The sequence below is a fragment of the Vombatus ursinus genome, unplaced genomic scaffold, assembly GCF_900497805.2.
Source record: "Vombatus ursinus unplaced genomic scaffold, bare-nosed wombat genome assembly UNPS02014786.1, whole genome shotgun sequence".
NCBI classification, from domain to species: domain Eukaryota; kingdom Metazoa; phylum Chordata; class Mammalia; order Diprotodontia; family Vombatidae; genus Vombatus; species Vombatus ursinus.
Window position 1 is genome coordinate 37,195,667 of NW_020954564.1, and position 20,185 is coordinate 37,215,851.

The following is a 20,185-nucleotide window of genomic DNA, read 5'->3' on the forward strand; positions in this document are numbered from 1 at the left end:
TGATGATGATGATGATGATGATGATGATGATGATGATGATGATGATGTTGATGATGATGATGGCCAGCAGAGGCTGAAGAATAATAGTCAAGGGGGTAGGAACACTGAGAGATCTTTACCAATCTCAATTCCCTGGGAGCATCCTCACCTTTACCCAAGTTATTTTCCTCCCTATTACTCTGTGTGTACCCTCCCTCCCCCACCCCACAGTGCTTAAAAATGTTTCATTCATTTAATGAATCCAGATATATGTGACTTGAATTATGGAGACAAGGAAACCAGAGAATACTAATCTCAGTATGTAGTTCTACACAGGGTAAGACACACTTATTTCTTGATAGAGGGGCACTAGATTGAAAGTATGAAGACCTAGTGTCTTATCCTGGCTCTATCTTTGATTTACTGTGTTTAACCTTGAATAACCTGGGCCTCCCTTTCCTACTCTGAACAATGAGAAATTGGACCAGAGTATTTTTAAGACTCATGCTATGCCTAAAATTTTAGCATTCAATGATTCCATTTCTGATACTCTGGAACAAAGAGGCTGTACAGGGATTCTATCCTTTATATAGGTTCACCTTTGGAGGTGTTTCCAGTCTATGGGCATAAATGGGAACATATTTAAATTCCACTGAAATAGGGCATCATTATGTGGATTTAGAGATTCTAAAAACAAAATCAATTTCCCTGAAATGTACCAATTCTATATGACAAATGCTTAATACAGTACTAGCTATAAGATCATCTAGTCTAATTCCATATTTTACAGATGAAAAAAATGAGAGTCAGAGAGTTTAAATGATATGGTGAAGGGCTGACAGATGGTAAAATATAGAACCACTATATCATACTGCCTACAGTGCAGATGTGGTTAATTCAGTCAACAATCATTTATTAAGGACTTATTATGTGCCCGGGCACAGTGCTAAGCACTGGAGGAAAAAAATAACTAAAAAAAGAAAAAAAAAACAGTCCCAGTTCTCAAAGAATATTCTAAGGGAGATAATATATAGGAAATATACAGGATTAGTTGGAGATAATCTCAGAAGGAAGGCACAAAAATGATCAAGAACCAAGAAACTTCTTATAGAAGGTGGAATTTTAGCTGAGATTTGAAGGAAGCTGAGAGGCATGCATGGGGAAGGAGTATATTTCAGGCATGGGGAACAGCTAAGGAAAATGTCTGGAGAAAAGAGATGGAGTGTCACAGGCAAGAAACAGCAAGGAAACCAGTGTCACTGGATCACAGAGTGCTCGGGGGAGTGTTAAGTGTAAGAAGATTAGATATGGAGGAAAGGGCCAGGTGATGGAGAGCTTTAAAAGCCAAATGGGGGATTTTATATTTAATCTTGAAATTAATAGGGATCCACTGAAGTTTAGGAGACTGAGGCAGGGAGATCAACGAGAATGCTATGACAAGAGCAAAGGTGTGAGGTGATGAAGGATTGCAGCAGGGTAGTGTCAGAGGAGGGAAGGGGGCATAAATGAGAGATGTTACAAAGGTAAAAACAATGGGACTTGGTAACAGAGTGGATATGGGGGAGACAGAGTGAGGAGATGAGAACACCACCTAGGTTCTGAACATGACTGACTGAGAGGATAGCAGTATGCTTGATGGTGAGAGGGAAGTTACAAGGAAAGAAGGGCTTGGGGGAGAGTTCAGTTTTGGGTATTCTGAATTTAAGAAGACTATGGGTTATCCTGAGATATCTGAAAGTCAGCTGGAAATGAGTGACCAGAGGTGTACAGAAATATTAGAGCTGGACAAATCGATCTGAGAATCATCTGCATAGAGATGATGAATCCATTGATTGAAATTGAATTGAGAGTTGATGAAATCAAGTGAAATAGTAGAGAGGGAGAGAAGACATCCCAGGATAGAACCTTGATATATACTCACATTAGCAGGCATGAGCTGGAGGAAGATTCGGCAAAGAAGACTGAGAAGAGACATCAGACAAATTGAAAGAGAACCAGGAGACAGTAGTGCCATGAAAACTTAGAGAAGAAAGTATAAAGGAAAATTGAATAATCAACGGTATCAAAGACTGTAAAGACATCAAAAAGGATGAGGACCAAGAAAAAGTCATTAGATTTAGTGATAAAAATGTCAACTGGTAACTTTGAAAGATGAGGTCAGAAGCAAGATCACAGAGAATTAACATGAGTGAGAGAGGGGCAGCTAGGTGGCCCAGTGGATAGAGCTCCAGCCTTGGAGTCAGGAGGAGCTGAGTTCAAATTTGGCCTCAGACACTTGACATTTACTAGCTGTGTGACCCTGGGCAAGTCACTTAACCCCACTTAACCTCGCCAAAAAGAAAAAAAGAAGAAGAAAAGAAAATTTAGAACTCAAGAATGTTGAAAACTGAAAACAAATAAATAAATAAAACTTTAAAGAAAAAAAAAGAGGGGTTAGGGAAGGCTTCCTGTAGAAGGTGGAATTTTAGGTGGGATTTCAAATCCTAGCTCTAAAATGTGTGTGATCCCCCCAGGCAATTAAATCTTTCTCTATGAATTCAAGTTTCTTCATTTGCCTAATAAAGACCTAGGCCAGATGACTTCTATGGGCACTTCTAGTTCTTAGATTCTGTGTATGACTAGCTAGTTGTGTCACCTTGGTTAAGTGACATAATCTCTCCAAACCTACTTTTCCTCTAATAACAATAACAACAATAATAATGATGATGATAATGATAATAATAATAGCATGAATACATATGAGTATATGTATGTATATAGATATGTATGTTTGTATACATGTGTATATTCATATGTATATATATACTGCTATTATTATGTATTATGTATTCTGTACATATACACATTATTGTACATATATGCATATTTGTATGCATGCTGTATAATTATTTTTAAAAATTATTTTATGGTGTGCAAAGAACTTTACAAATACTATCTTTTTAGCTTACAACACCTTGAAAAGTAGATGTTCTTATTATCCTCATTTTACAGATGAAAAAAAGCTAAGGTATAGAGAAGTTGTAACTTGCCCAGGATCACATAGCTGGTGTTTGATGTGGGATTCAAACCCAGCTCTTGCTGACTATAAATCCAGTATTTTATATACTCTACCATACTGTCTCCCAAAGAGGTGGTTGACCTTCTCGAGGATACCTTTTACTTCTTCATTTTCATTACAGCATTTAACACAGTATTGTACATACACTGTAAACACTCATTAGTAAAAACAATAGCTCAAATTTTGATATCTTTTTTAAGGTTGACAAAGTACTTTCTTTACATCAACTTCGTGTAGTTGATACTAAGTGAGTACTATATATACTGATATCTTCTTTTTCCAGGTGAAGAAAAGAAAAGTCACAGAGTTTTCATGAGTCACCCAAGGTCACACAGCCCATAGACATCAGAGCAGCGACTTAAACCAAGATCTCCTGACTCCAGGTCCAGCATTCTTTTTCACAATATCATGCTGCTTGTCAATTAATTAAAACATCTGTAAATCATGGCCATATGGCCACCCCAAGTTGCCACGGGTTATATTATTTGACTACACATTTAATCATATGAATTCCAAAACACGTTCGTCTCTTCCTTCCCTGTGGTTCCTTTCTGCCAGGTGCCAGGCACTGGGCCTTTAGGAAAAAAAAAAAGAGAGAGAGAGAGAGAGAGAGAAAGAAAAGAAAAAAGGTGCTGTATTACCCATAATCTCCACATTGTGGACACCTGGTTTCCCTGAAGTCACTCTTTCCACCACTTCACTGTGTAAAAGTCCTTCTAGCAGCCTGCTGTGCGGGTGGGGATGACGTGGTGTGTGGCACTGAACAGTAGTCTGCCCCCTTCACCCAGACAACTTACGAGAATTGGAATCTAAAAGGAGAACTCCTACATCAAGCACACTATTGTTTAGGATTCAGTCACATTTTCCCTCTGAGCCCTTAACAAGGAGGCCCAAGTCCCTTCTGTTGGCTGTGATTACCCTTTCCATAAGTTCATGCAAATTTCTCCTGTGAGGGGGAAAAAAGATGGCCAGACTTCTACTGAGCTCAAGCAGTGTGGTTAGGAGAAAGTTGAGGAATTTTAGGGATTCCTATTAAACAATCTAAGAGTCATGATTAGGCAAAAGGGCTCATCAAGCAGTATGGTGATCCTGAGATGGGAAGTCAGAGGACCTGGGTTAATTGCTACCTGTGTGATCTAAGATAAGTCACTTAACCTCTCTCACCCAATGATTACTCCAACGATCTCTTAGGTCCCACCCAGCTGTAATCCTATGACCTATGACACAGATGGTAAGTACATAAGCTATCCTTTCATGGAGTTTAGAATCCAACAGACAAAATCAGAATCCATGCAATAGAAAGGTATACTCTAATAAACTTCGCTTGTCACTTGAAAACTCTATGCCAAAATCTCCATGAAAGCAATCCTTTGTCCCTTAGCCTTTCTCACCTAAATTAAGTAAACCCTTTATGACTATAGTTGGTGGGGAGAGTTGGGGTGAGAGCCAGGGGCAGAATTCTCCTGGGGTCAATCTGCATGATTCTGTTTCCATTTGGCTCTCCTGAGGTATTTTAGAGGTACTCTAGAAAGGACAAAATAAAATAATAAAATGGAAAAGCAGAGAGGTTAGGGATGGGAACACTGCTTAACTTTGAAGGGCACATGTTATGGGCATCCAAGAAAGGTACATCAAATAAGAACAAAGGCCAAACTGAAAGGAATGAGGTCATATTTGCCTGGTGAATCTGTCCTCACTCAGCTTTGCAGTTTCCCACTTGATGGACTTAATGTTTACAACTTTTCACTGACTTAAGGTTTTCTTACATCTCCAGCCAAAGCTAAGAGCCTAATTATTGTAATAGTGAAATCAGCCCCAGTGGTAAAATTGACCGAGGTGGTAGGGGAGTGAAATTGACCATGGAAGGAGAAAGGAGGGAAAGAGGAGAATTTAGGGCTTGATGAAAAGGTGAGGGTCATTGGTTTTTGTTATTTTGTTTAATGAATAGTAATTCAGGCTCCTGAAAACAGAACATGAACCATCCCCTGGACTTTGTCTGTGAATTTCAACTGCCAGGCTACACTTCAGAGGAAACTTTCTCGAAGCATCTCAGCTCAAATACCATGAGTACTTTCCCAAAACTCTGTAGATCAGAATGGAGATGTGTGTGATGAGCAGGCAAGGGATGGAGTACAGATATGAACAGCTGCATATCAGATAGCCAGTATTTGCTAGTCAATGGAAGCCAACCTTGCATCACCATAAGATAAACTGCTTTGTTGGGTCCCTGTGTCTTTACATATTTAAGGAGATAAAATCATAGAATATTAGAGTTGGAAGAGGCCTTAGAAATTATAATCTAACCCCTACGGTTTATAAAAGACAAAAAACTGGTCATGAGTGTGATAATAATTATAATATAACTATTTTAAAGTAACGATGGTCCATTTTTAATGAAAACATTTGGGCATAAAAATAATAATAATTTACAATTTTATAGTGCTTTAAGCTTTATAAAGTGTTTTCTTCAGAACAACCCTGCAATGGAAGTAACATAATTATTATCTTCCCCGTTTCACAGATGAGGAAACTAAACCTCCCAGAGAATAAGGGAATTGTCCAGAATCACATACTAATAAGTGGAAGAACAGGGATTTGAACTTAGATCTTCATCACTTATTCCAATTATTAATTTTTGTTCCTTCCAATTTTCCAATTACGCTGAGTCTCTTTTTTTTCTGAAAATCAAATATTTGGCAAACAACCACTTGGGACACACAAGGCTGAGGACCAATCCTCTCCTGGCCTCAATTTCTCATTTACGAAATGACGGGACTAGAATAAGTATTACTGGTCCAGATCTAGGTCTAAACCCTTAAAAAGCTTCAGGAAAGTTGCCAAAATAACTTTTAGAAAAATCTTATAGAAAAGTCTATGTTTTTTACTCCAAAGCAAAATCCTGAGGCTCCAATTCAAATCAATGTTTGATAACTTACATATCTGTTTTCCAAGCTTATTGGAAAGAAGAATTGAGAAATGAGGGGACTAGAGGGCCTGCCAGAGAGAGGAGGTCTCTAGACATAAGGATAAGCATTGAGAGTTAAAAGCTGACAGAAAGGAAGGAGGTAAAAGAATTGCTAAATGTGTGTGTGTACACACATGAACTATGAAAATCAGGTGGATTGGGACTATCCAGTGTAAAGAAAGAAAAAATCTCATTAAAGATTTCATTTTCCTGTGGCACAGGATGATAGTCACTATTCCGATTAGTCTAACATGGGGGACTGCTGTTGTCTAGTGAAGGGAGCTCTGGAACTGGAAGCAGATATTATGGGTTTGAATTGCTCCTGACATTTATTCCCCATATGACCATGGGTCATTTGCTTCACCTCTCTGTGCCTCAGTTTCCCAATCAATGAAATGGATATACCAATACTTGTACCACTTGCCTCGCAGGGTTGTTGTGAGGAAAAAAAAAACTTTGAAAACCTTAAAGTATCATATAAATATGATTTATAATGTTAGTAATAAAAAATGAACCGTGTTCATTATTCTCTCTTTGAGAAAGCAAGGAAGTTTGTAACTTATTTTGGAAAGATAGACAATATTTTTTTAAAGTAACATCCTAAGGGGGTCAGATTCAATTATTTGGAAAATACATTTCTGGAAAATGTGGCCCCTGAAGGGGCTTGCAATCTAAGACAGATTGATGCAGGCATGCATGAAAAGTATATATGGAAAATTAAATGAAAGCAAGCCGGGCCCTAAATGGCCAATAAAATCATCAAGGCATCTATAGATGATGTGCACAATTGAGCAGAGTATGTACTGAGGGGGAGGGGAAGTCAGGATTAGACACGGGATTCCCATTTATAGACTGGGCAGGAAGACAATCAATTCTCCTCTGCTCAATCAAGGAAGACATCATTGGAACTAGTGATATAATAATAATGTCTCATATTTCTATGGCTCATTAAGATTTGCAAAGCACTTGCTCACAACAAGATGATATAACATGGCACAGAGGATAGAGATCTGGTATTGAAGCCAGGAAAACCTGAGCTCAAGTAACACATACTGGCTATATGACCCTGCACAAGTCACTTAACCTCTTAATGCTTGGGGCAACTCTCTAAGACTTTAAGTTGTAGAGAAAGCTTCATTGGTAGAGATCTGCATTGGTGGAGGGTGTTTTCTTACCTGGAATTTCCTTATTCCAATAAAACTATATCCCTATAAAGTAGTTTAAGTATATTTATAGTCATTTTACTGAATAGGAAACCAGGGTGGGAGTGAGAGGGGAGGTCAGAGAAGTGCAGTGATTTTCTTACGGCCACATAGATAGTAAACATCAGGACATGGACACAAGCCCAGGTTATCTTACACCAAATCCTGCCCCCCTTTCCATTATACTATTATGAGATCTGGGTAACTGTTTGAATAAAGGAGGAGTGAACCTAGTCACATGTTTAGGGCAACACCAATAGAAACACCTGTAGTATTATTCTGGGTTTGGTCCAATAGGCTGTTAAAAATACAGAATAAAGACTTGACACCTCCTTTTCCTACTCACCCTAGCCCCTAGCCCTGGGCTACCCAGAACCTATCTGTGTTGCTGGACTGCTCACACTTCTCAGATAAGGTGGCAGTCATTTTTTCTGGTGAAATGGAGAATCTACCAGCCTTATCATCTTCTCTGATACACCTTCTACATTCCTCTAGCCTTATAATTTTCTCTTCTACACCATCCAGACCACTGCAAGTCATTTGACCTATAGATCTAACCTTAGGACTGCTGGACTTTGCCATCTACCTTGCAGATGCACACACAGGACTCTGGGGCCCTTTCATCTGCTCTACAGTTAAACTATCTTTCATGTGTTTTCCTCCCAGTTAGTAGAGTCTTCAGAGCAAGGACTTCCTGGATTTTTTTTCTATTCATATCCTATTTAGCACAGTGCTTTGTAAATGATAAGAACTTAAAAATGCTTTATTCATTCATTCATGATAATCATGAAAATCACCCAATTTCTCTACATCTCTCTAGTATTATTCCAATGATCTTGAGGAAAGCCTACCATCAAAACACTACTATAAACTTCTGGGAAAAAAACATGTGTATATACATATATACATATATACATATACATACATACATATATATATATGTATATATGTATGTATAGTTCTTAACTCTGCCTTTTTTTCCCCCACCTTAAAAAAATAATAATCCTTATCACATTTTTACCGTAAATACAGAGCTGGTTTTAATTATTTTGACCAGGTCCACAGCCAGACTCTGCCTCTTGTCAACCTTTAAGTAAATGAGGTTATTTGATAGGGTGGCCTTCAATTGTGCTCAATTAAGGCCAATGTACCTTCTTGCAGTAACAGAGTTACGCCAGTGAACGTCAGCCTGGCGGGTCTGAGATGGGCTGCTATTCAATTTACTTATATTTCTTAATGGAGAGGACGAAAGGGGTGAGTGAACAGGAAGCATCCTGCTGTGTCCAAAAGTATCTGCATTGGGTGGGGTGGCATTGGGAGAGGGGCCTGGCACAGAGCAAGGGAGTTCTCAGGGATTTCTCGGAAGACATGGGGAGTGTGAGGAGGGGAAGGAAGCCATTTGGGAGATTGGTCCAACAGAGGATTTCTCCTTAGGCAAATAGGTCTTGGAGCCAAATGGAAGGCTGGAATCCAAGCCAGGATTTCCTCCCATCAGTAGCTTTTTTGAGAGGCTTCTTTTGATCTCTGCAGACTTTATTATCTCACTCACCTTGAATCAAGAACTCTGCCCCTTCCTCTTTTCTAGGAGGCTTCTAGGACCCCCTACCCTGGTAATACTGAGGGAGAGAGAAAGACAAGTTGACTATAAACTAACAGCCCTCCCTAGTTAGAATAAGGTTATAAGACTAATCATAGGTTCACAGGTTTTAGAGTTGTAAGGGAACTCTGATGTCATCTAGTTTAAATTCATTCTTTTACAGTTCAAGAAACTGAGGGCCCAGGGAGAAGGAGATTTCCCAAGCTTCCCTAAGTAGTGGGAGGCAATGTGACCCAGTGGAAATGGCAATTGCACTGGAGTCAGAGCACCTCCTCTGACATTTATTACTTGTGTGACCATGAATAAGTTACCTGACTGATATAAGTAGGTCTCAGTTTATTCATCCATAAAATGTAAGATTAGAATAAAGGAAATCAGTTCTTTTTCATCTTTAGTTCTATGATCCAAAGTATCAAAGCCAGGCTTCAAAATTGTTAGCCTAATAATAATGATGATGATAATAATAGCTAGCATTTATACAGTAGTTTAACGTTTGCAAAAAACCCTTTTCAAATATTATCTCATTTGATTAATAGATTGCAGCACATAGTTTGTCTGCAGCTTCCCTTGTTCATGATATAGTCCTACATCACAGCACTGAACTAGAAATCAAGAATTAGACTCTAGTTCTACTTCGGCCACTAGCAAACGATGTAATTTTGACTGTGTCTTAACCTCTTTGGGCCTCAGTTTTTTCAGTAGTGTTTTCCAAACCAAATGATGCTGCAGATGGGTTAAAATGTCTGAATTCTTGGCTGCAGACTGCTCCACCTTTCCTCCCACCTAAAAGCTTCATGAAGGACCAGCTAGGTGGCACAGTGGATAGAGCATCAGCCCTGGAGTCAGGAGGACCTGAGTTCAAATCTGCCCTCAGAACCTGACACTCACTAGCCATATGACCCTAGGCTAGTCACTTAGCACCAATTGCCTCATAAAAACAAACAAACAAAAAAACCAAAGAAACAAACAAAAGCCTCATGAAGTTCTCATATAGTCAGAAAAAGGGCTTTAGGGCAAAAGAAGCCGGTAATGAGCAGAACAGGATATGGCAGTGGGTGGGTGGTAAAAGGAAATGATATTTTTGTCTTCCCCCCTTGCAATTTTGGAACTTTAAATAATAAAAGTGTTATTACACAGGTGGAGAAACTGCTATGGATTGGTACCTCTCAGGAAAGATTGGACTGAGGCTGCAGGTTCCCCATCTCTGAACAAATGTGTTATGTGAAGTTTGGGTTCAGTCAAGGGGCTGCACTTGAGGACCAGAGGGCCACATGTGGCCTCGAGGCCTCAGGTTCCCCACCTCTGGACTGAAAAATCTCTAAGTTGACTTTGAGGCATTTAGGTGGCACAGCGGATAGAGAGCTGTGCCTGGAGTCAGGAAGACTCTTCTTCCTGAATTCAAATCTGGCCTCAGATACTTACTGGCTGTTTGACCCTGGACAAGTCACTTAATCTTATTTGCTTCAGTTTCCTCATCTGTAAAATGAGTTGGAGAAGGAAATGGCAAACCACTAAAGACAGCATCTTTGCCAAGAAAACCCCAAATGGGGGTCACAAAGTGTCAGACACAACTGAACAATAACAAGTCCACTTTGAGCTTCATTATCTGTTCTTCTTTACTCTCTTTCCCTCGATGCTCAGCCCAGGCAAGTTCCTTTTTACCAACAAGACCCAGGATAACAGTGATTGGGAATTGTATCCTGTCCTGACAGCTCCCTGACTGAGGCAAGGGATTGGCTTGGATATTAAGATCCTCTGAGAGCACACAGTAGACAAGCAATAGGTGCTTACTGAAGTTAAGTGAATTATCTGACTGTGAGTCAGAGTACACAATTCACATAACCAAAGAGGAGATTGCCGGGAATTGGGGGGGGGGGGGAGAGGGAGGGAGGATTGGTGGTGAGAACTAGCTGGAATGTGTTCATTTCCTTTATGAGAAGTTGGGCAGCTAGATATATGGTCAGATGAATCACAAAAATGGCACCTAATTTTCTCTGTCCCTGTAAGCTTCACTCTCTGTGCCCATTCACCCTGGATTGATGACACTCTGACAGAACAGCCTGTTAATCTGAGTGACAGGAGGAAGACATTTAGAGCCATCTAAAGCTCCCTTTTACCATACTTATTCCTGTTAATGAAAAAAAAAATACTATGGAATTAAATATACAATCGACAGAGGAAAACTTGCCAAATCATTGCTTTTGGATTCATCTATTGGTCCTGCCTGGCATGCAGGACATAAGAAAGTGATAAGATCAGGGGCCCAAAGATGCCTTGGACAAGAAGACTTGGCTACTAAGTCAGCCTTACAGTCCAGTTCCCATTAATCCCAAGAGGCCCACAGAATATGTTAGCTGGATTTTAATCCAGAATCTCAAAGCTGGAAGGAGCCTCAGAGGTTATTAATTGCAATGATATTTGAATAGGAATTCTCTCTACAGCAATTCTGACAAATGATCATCCAGTCTCCACTTAAATAGAACCAGTAATGGGGAACTCACCATTCCACTTTTAGACAATTTTCATAATGAAAAAGTTTGTTTGTTTTTTTTTCCTTTTGTTGAGCCAAAATCTGTCTCTCAAATTTCCATCTCTTATTCCTAGATCTGCCCACTGGGCCCAAACAGAACAAGTCTAAACCATGTTCCCCAGGAGAGCCTTGAAAATACTTAAAGACGGGATTATGCTCCCCTTAAGTCTTGTCTTCTTTAGGCTAAATAGCCCTCCTCCAACCAACTGTACCATGGTATGCTTTGCCATCCTCTCACCACACTTTCACTATTCTCTTGACTTTCTCCAGCTTGGCAGTGTATTTACTCAAATGTGATGCCTCAACTAAACACAATATTCCAGATGTGGCCTTATCAGGACAAAGTACAGAACTTATTATCTCACCTCCCTTATTCTGAACATTGTCTCTCTTAATGCAGCCTAAGTTTGCAATGGCTTTATTTTATTTATTTATTTATTTATTTATTCTTGGCCACCATGTTACACTGTTGACTCATCCTGAGCTCCCAGCCATCACGATGGAAAAAAAAACAAACTGCAGATTCCATTATAACAAAACCACCAAACCAATTATAAAGTCACCACCACTTCTAAGCCAGAACCTAAGGAAAAGATCCAAGAGAAACCCAAGAACAGACACTTTATCCTCATCAGCAGTCTCCATCAGGATTCCCCAGTATCTGGATCCCTGCCCTGGCTCAGAAGGTGCCTGGGATGCTAAAGAGAAGGATTCTGATGAAGAAATTGGCACAATCTTCTGACTCTCAAAAGAGGGGGTACAGTGATTATTGGGGAAAAATTTTGAGGAGCAAGGAGAGGGTCTGGTCTTCATGCCATGCTCTCAAGCCATTCCTGGAAGCATTGCCATAGGTTTCCAAATGGCTAATTTAACTGTCATTTATCACTAAATTTATAGAAGTGTTTGATAGAATTTACTAACTCGCATTATGTAGAGTCACTAAAAACAGTGCTCATTGTCATTAGCATAGGAGTATGGAGTGGATCAAGCAATAAGAATTTATAAAATGCCTACTATGTGTCAGGCAACATGCTAAACATGGAGAAACCAAAGACAGAAATGAAACAATTTCTGTCTTCAAGAAGATTCTATCACAAGAAACAACAGCTTCCTCAACTGTAAAATGGAGATAATAATACCATCTATCTCCCAAGGTTGTTGTGAGGATAAAATGAGATAATATTTGTAAAGCATTTAGCACAGAGCCCGGCATGTAATAGGAGCTTTATAAATACATGTTTCCTTCCTTCTTTCCATACACACATATAAGAATGTACACAATAAATACAATATAAAATTTATTTTTTGGAAATGTACAGACATTACCAGCTTGGGGGTAGGGTGGAGGGGGACAATAAATGTTTCATGTAAAAGGCAGCATTTGGGTGGAGCTTTGAAAGAAAAAGGAATTCTAAGAAAGTTAAGGAAAGAGCACATTCCAAGCATGGAAGACAGCCTATGCAGAGGCATATTGATAGAGGTTAAAGTAATGAGTGTGGGGTAGAGGGTGAGGTGCCACTGAGTCTCTTTAATTTAACATATTCTAGTTTATGCTATCATATATTCACACAATAGAATCACAGATTTTGAGAGTTGGAAGAGATCTCAAGAGCCATCTAGTCCAATCCCTTTATGATCAGAATTCCCACTAAGCAGCCACTGAAGAAGACCTCTGGTGGTGCACAAGTGAATAGGCTAGAAGACCATGCATGCATCCTCATACCCATGCCTCTTCACCCAGACCATTTTCTACCCTTTTGCTGCATATGGATCCACTCCACCACCTTTTCTCTACCTCTTGCTCTGAAAACTGTAATCAAGTCAACACTACCATTGTATCTGGAAAGTCCCATTTACCAAAGGACTATGATCTTTATTATTTCCCAGAATAAAACTCCTTTCTCTGATCATCCCCACCCTATATATACAGTATCTTGGTGATAGGTAATATCTTACTTTTATATTTGTATCCCCAGAGCTGAGCACAGTGCTTGGCCTTGGTGTTTCAGAAGCGCATAATAAATGTTTTCCATTCAATTATTTGCTATAACATAACTAAAAAATGGTCATCCAGATTTTGCCTGAAGATGTCTAAGGGGTGTGGAAAGGTATCCCTTCTCAAGGCAACCCATTCCAGTTTGGGGCAGTCCTACTTGTGGGGGAGTTATTTATCTCTTTGCATCTTCCAACAATTAAGCCTAATTCTACCCTCTAGGGCCAAATGAAAAAAGTCTTATCCCTCTTCCACATGACCACTGGTCAAATACTTGAAGATAATTTCATTTCTTCCTAAGTCTCCTTCAGTTTAGAAAAAAATAGCTCCTAAAACCATTTCTCATATGACACAGACTCAAAGCCAGCTACATTCCCCTGGAGATTGTTCAGCTTATCAATTCCCTTTTTAAACCATGGCATCTAGAATTCAACATAATATTCCAGATAAAGTCTTGACAACGCCCAGGTAGAGCGGTACTATCACCTTTCCATTCAAAGAAGCTGTGTCTCTCTTAATATAGCATATTATCTTTTTTTTTTTGGCAGCTATGTGGCACAATGGACACAGTGCTTGGTCTGGAGTAGAGAAAACTTGAGTTCAAATTCTATCTTACTAGTGTGTGACTTTGAGAAAGTCATTTAACTTGTTTGCCTCAATTTCCTCAACTATAAACTAAAGATGATAATAGCACCTACCTCCCAAGGTTGTTGTAAGGATCTACTGAAATAATTTTAAATTGCTTACCATAGTGCCTGGCTTATAGTAGGCACTAGATAAATGCTAGCTATTATTATTTTATTATTATTATTGCTAATCTGCCCTATTACTCTGTTGGCTCACACCCATTTTTCTGTCTACTAAAAACATCAGTTCTTATTTTTGAAAAACTTCTGTGTCTATCTATCTGTGCTTCCCCTATCTTTTCCTGGCATAGTTGACTTTTTGGTAGTCAAATGGAAGATTTTCCATTGATCCTTATGGAATTTCATCTTTATCAGATTAAGCCCAATGTTCAAGCCTGTCAAGATTCTTTTGGATCTTGACTGTCATCTAACTGTGTTACCTACATTCTTTCCAGCTTTGTGTCACTTGAAAATTTAATGAGCATCCCTTCTTGGCTTTTATCCCAGTAATTCACACAAATATGAAACTCCACAGGGCCAACCACAGATCCATGGTGTATACCACTGGAGAGAGACCTGTTGCTGCATTGGCATTAAAACATTAATGACTAATTTGATTTAAGCTATCCAAACATTCATCATCCATCTAATTGTACTGTCATCTAATCCATATCTCACACACCCCCCATATTCTCCACAAGAGCATAAGATACTTTATCAAAAACTTAGTGAAAATATAGGCACATTATATTCACAATATTCTCATAGTCTATTAATTTAGTAACCCTGTCAAAAAGGAAATGAAGAGGTTAGTGTGGCATGGCCATATTCTTGATGAAGCCATGCTAGTTCTTTGTAATCATCATATTCCTTTCCAAATGCCCAGCAATCAATTCCTTAATTCTCCATCTTTAGGAACCATTTTCATTTTAATTATTATTTGTGGAGGAAGAAGGGTCCAATTTTTATATTTTTGGCCTATTGCTGATACATACATATACACATATGCGGACATACACACACACAAAAACAATTAATAGATCTAATTCCAAGTATGCATAATATGGACTTGTGGAAGGACCTAAACAATTAGCTTATTCATTATTCATTATTATTCATAGGTATGTCATCAGATCCTTTGCTTGGGAGCATAGCTACATATGTAGGAGAGGAAGAAACTGGTATAGTAGAAGAAGTATTTCTTGAGTCAAATAGCTGAGATTAACTTCTGGAACTAATATTAACTAATTCTGTAACCTTGGGAAACCTCTTAGCTTCTCTGAACTTTTCATTTGTGACAGTAGATAGCTGGATCAGATGATCTCCAAAGTTCTATCCATCTCCAAATCCTAATTCTGGAGTGGCAAGAAAATCTGAATTCTTTCAAAGAGAGCAATTGCAACAAGTATGTCTTTAACCATAAAGGACAGCAAAGTGTAATGTAATCAATAGCTTGTATTTCTAGAGCACTTTAAGATTTGCAAAGTGCTTTTTTCACAATAACCCTGTGAAACAATTATTCCAAGTATTATTATTCTTATTTTATAGCTAAAGAAAGTAAGACTCAGAGGGATTACACAAGGAGTAACCTTGAACAAGATCACATAAGTTTCACAGCTAAAATTTGAACAAATAATCTCTCATGATTTTGTGTCTAATCCAATCCAACAAAAACATTATCAAGCATCTACTATGTGCCCTCAAGGAAGTTATATTTTACAGGGATAGAAGTCCATGAAAACAGATAAACACATATATAAATAAATCTGTGTGTATACAGATATATCTATATGTATATACAGAAATATATATATAGGCTTATCTGTTTACATATATATAATGCATGTATATATGTGCATATAAATATGTGGCTAACATTTATTTACTTATTTAAGGTTTTTAAAGTACTTTACAAATATTATCTTTCTGGATTCTACAACAACCCAAGGAGGGAAGTGCTTATTATTATCTCCATTTTATAGATAAAGAAAATGAGGCAACAGACCTTAAGTGATTTGACCATGTTCATAATAAGACTCAATTTGAACTCAGGTATTCTGGACTCTAGCCAGATTCAGCACTCTATTCATTGTGCCATTCAGCTGCCTACATCTATCTATCTATCAGTCTATCTATCTATGTGTGTGTATATGCATATAATGTTTTATTTAATTGTATCTATATTTATATAGATATATTTTATATGTGTGTATTATGTATGCATATATGTATGTATATATGTATATTATATATATATGTATATGCATATATCATAATCTGAAAAAAAGCTAAAAGATGACATTTTATAAACTATACCTTAAAGGAAACTAGGAAGTCTATAAAGCAGCAATAAGAAGAGAATGCCTTTCAGGCATGGGCAATAACCCGTGCAAAGGCATGGAGATGGAACATGACGATGTTTGGGGATTAGCAAATAGGTTAATTTGCTGGAAGGCAGAGTATGGAGGGGAGTTATGGAAGATTACTTCACATTGTGAAGGGAGTTAAATGCCAGACTGGAGACTTTTATTTTATACTACAGACATCATGGAGCCAATAAGACTTTGAATCCGGTAGTGATATAGTCAGCCTTGTGTTCTAGCAAGATTGTTTTGTCATCTTGCAGAGAAGATATTAAAGAAGAGGAGAGACTGGAAGTAGAGAGATTAATTAGAAAGCTAATACAATCACCCAGGCAAGAGATGATGAGGGGCCTGAACTAAGGTGGTGCTTATGGGTGTGGAGAGAAGAGGATAGATATCTGAGGTGTTGTAGAGGTGATGACCTAACAACTCACTCTGTATGGGAAGAAGGGAAGGACAAGAGAAGAACTAAAAATACCTCTGAGGTCACAAACCTGGATGAGTAGGAGGGAGCCTATCACCTTCTATGTGAATTTTTTTCTCATCCTTTCATCTAGTAGTATCTTCCCCTTGTGCCTCACCCCATGCCTTGTGTTTGCTTTGTATATACTTACATAAGTGCATATTTTCTGCCCTGATCGAGTATAAGCTGCTTGAGGGCAGAGACAAATTATTTTTTTTTTGCTCCTGCATGCCTGCAACCTCAACAGGTACTCTCAAAAGAAATGAAGCATTTTGTAGGAGTGTGACACCTGTGTACATACAGGTCCAATTGAGGCACTTCTAGGCCTCTAAGTCTAGATCTCTTTCTACTATAGTTTAAAACTATATCACATTTGCTTCTTTGGAAAAAGCCCATGCTTGGCCCCAAAGACTCGGTTCTTATGCCTGTTTTGGCTGTGCGATCAAAGGCAAGCCCTCAGTTTCTTTAGCTATGAAGTAGATATAGCAATATCTGCCATACCTACATCATAGGGCAGTTAAAAGAATCAAATAAGGCACTGTATGTGAAAGCAGCATTTCAGATGTAACATATTATTAGCTATAGTCTCCATCATCTGTCTCTCTTACTCTTTGAAGATTCTGTCTGTATTTAGTGAGAAACCAAGGAGAGTATATTTACCTGCTTTAAAAATCAAACAAAATAACAAGCAAGCAAACAAACAAAAACCCCTCAAAAACCCATCCACTAGGTTATTGAAGTCCTCTAGAGATTAGTAAATTATACCTGGATGACAGAACCTTGAGTTTGGACATCAGAACTGATTACGTCTGGGCTAGAGTTCAAATTTTAAGAATGATACAGAGTTCATCTGCTTTTTATTCTTTCGTGGCATTGTGTCAGGATCAAGTGCTGATACTCAGGAAGCCTTTGGCAAAGGGGAATGCCTAAGGGCTTCATTAAATTTGCCCTATTCTGAAATAACACAGGAAGAGTTTCCCAACTTAGGGCATCCTGGGGGAAGACCCCAATACAGCAAGTATCCTGGACTCTTTCCTGCATCCTCAATTGGCATGCTTCTTCATACTATCTATTCCTTTTAGTGAACAAAATGCTACACTCATGCTTATCCCATGTCCCCCATCTTTACCCCCCATAAACACTTCCGTTTTGCAACAACTGGTACAGCTGGTGGTGTTTCACTCTTTTTTTGTTTTGTTTTGTTTTCCTTTTCCTTTGTTAGCATTCAGAAGCCTCCCAGGGTGGTGTCTCCTCAGAGTCATGGTTTGGTCAGGAATGAAGTAGGGTTTATTTAAATTTACACAGAGATCACATGCTTCCTCCAGCATAAGTGGATGATGTATGGATAAGGGTGATGAATATTGTGGTTATTATGAATGACCAGAAACATTATTTACACCTCAAGGGAGAAGTACTCAGGTCCTTGAGGAACTGACCCTATCAATAGCCCCATCCACCCAATCATTAATCATCATCCAACACATCTTGCCCGGTGACCTTGAACCGCAAGGGGCTCCTAAGACTTGTAATTGTCTGACTCCTCCAGAGAACCACCCATCCTCATAATCTTGATCTCGAGGGAGATACCGCCTCAATCTTGAATGTGGGAAACTTACATGGAACGCACGTTCTTCCCTCGAAAGGAGGGCTCCAGCTTGTAGCCCAGCTCCACCCAATGGACACTACACCTCTTGCATGGCCTGAAGAGCTTTGAAAGACAATAGTTCCTTTCCCAATGGGGTTAGAACATCTGGAGAGGGGAGGTGGGTGGGAAAGCTTCAAGACCAGAGAACTCTTCCAAAAGCATGGAGTTCATGTCTTGAAATGCTGGCTCAGGTTAATAGTGACTTCCTTAGTAGAGAAGGATGAAATTTCCTTACTGCGACTGCAGGTGACCTCATCTTTCCAGCACGCCCTCCTCTCCTCAGGAGGCATCCCCAAGGAGCAGTTTCTCCTGTTGATCATCGTATTGTAGGCCTTCAACAGTTAGGAGAATGGGTGGGGGGAAGGGGAGGAAAGGTCAGGGTACTGGAAGGGACCCAATCCTGACTTGCGCTGGGTTCATCCCCATCTATGACTCAGGACACCAGCTGGAGAGAAAATGAGCAGCGTGGCAAGTATCAGATTGTATCCACATTACTGTCCTGGAAAGCTGGGCTCCCAGAACATAAGTATATCCCTTAGCCCAGAAGAAAGTGAAAGATGCTGATGTTAATTAATATATGAGCCATAACTAACTAACTTAAGGTGATGAATTGATACATGAGTTGTTAATGTTTATCAAGGCATTATTATTCAATTACAGTGGAGATGCAGTGTGGTATAATGGAAAGAAACCAGGATTGGGAGCTGAAGAACTTGGGTTTAAATCTCAACTCCATCTGTTCTTTACCGATGGGACCTTGGACACATCACTTTGCCACTATGAAACTCAGTTTCTTCATCTGAAAATAAGGAGGTTAGACTACAGTTCTACACTCTGGTCTCTGTAAATCCCATAGTTCTATAAAATTTAAAACTGCTAGGGACTTTGAAAATCATGTAAGTTTACACTTGAAAAAACTGAAAAAAAGAAATTATTTGACCTACCCATGGTCACATAGCCAGTAAGTGGCAGAGCTAGGACTTAAACTCACTCTTTTCTTTTCAGTCTACTGCTTCTGAACAATTATTACACACACACACACACACACACACACACACACACACACACACAATTTAACTATAAATCTACATTAGGTCCTGCAACCTCTCAATACTGTCTACAGAAAATCAAACACAAAACGACAGTCTTTAGTTACTTGGAGCAACCAACTATGTCTTTAGGTTTTTACTTCATTGTGTGAAAACTATCCATTCTCACCTTCCATTGGCTTATCGTTCCCTCTTCACACAATATGCAAGGGCCAGTACCCCAGCCTTTGGTAAGAGAGCTCACAACCTGTGAGGTATAAGATGAAAAGCAAAGGACCATGGATGCCAATCTCCTGGACACAAACAGATTGTCCTTAGTCAACTCACCACAAAGTTAGAAGTTTTGCCCCAAGATGTTGAACTTTGACCCAAATATAACTAACAGGAGAGAACATACTCTTTGCTTGTTTGTTTTCTAATAAAATACAATCCAGATTGGTTAAAAGTATGGCACTCACAAACTCTGGACTCTTGATGTGCCCACTAAGGGCCCACACCCAGGGCTCAGGAAATACTTTCTACTTGACTGATGGCATTATACAGTAGAGAAAAGGCAGTCAAAATCTTTTAACTCAGTGACTCTCCCCATTGCTTCTTCCCAGAACCAGAATACTAGAAGAGAAAAGGGGCCATGAAACACAGAACATAAAACCAATAAGCCCAAGAACATAAAAATGCTACCATTAGAAATAACTTCCTATTTATAGACTCTCAG

At 39.0% G+C, this 20,185-nt stretch overlaps 1 protein-coding gene across 2 annotated transcripts in view; it reads right to left on the reverse strand.

Annotated features, from left to right (window-relative positions):
* The window catches only part of LOC114047044 (astrotactin-2), a 1,078,351-nt gene that overhangs the window by 267,070 nt on the left and 791,096 nt on the right, over nucleotides 1–20,185 (reverse strand). The window lies entirely within an intron of this gene.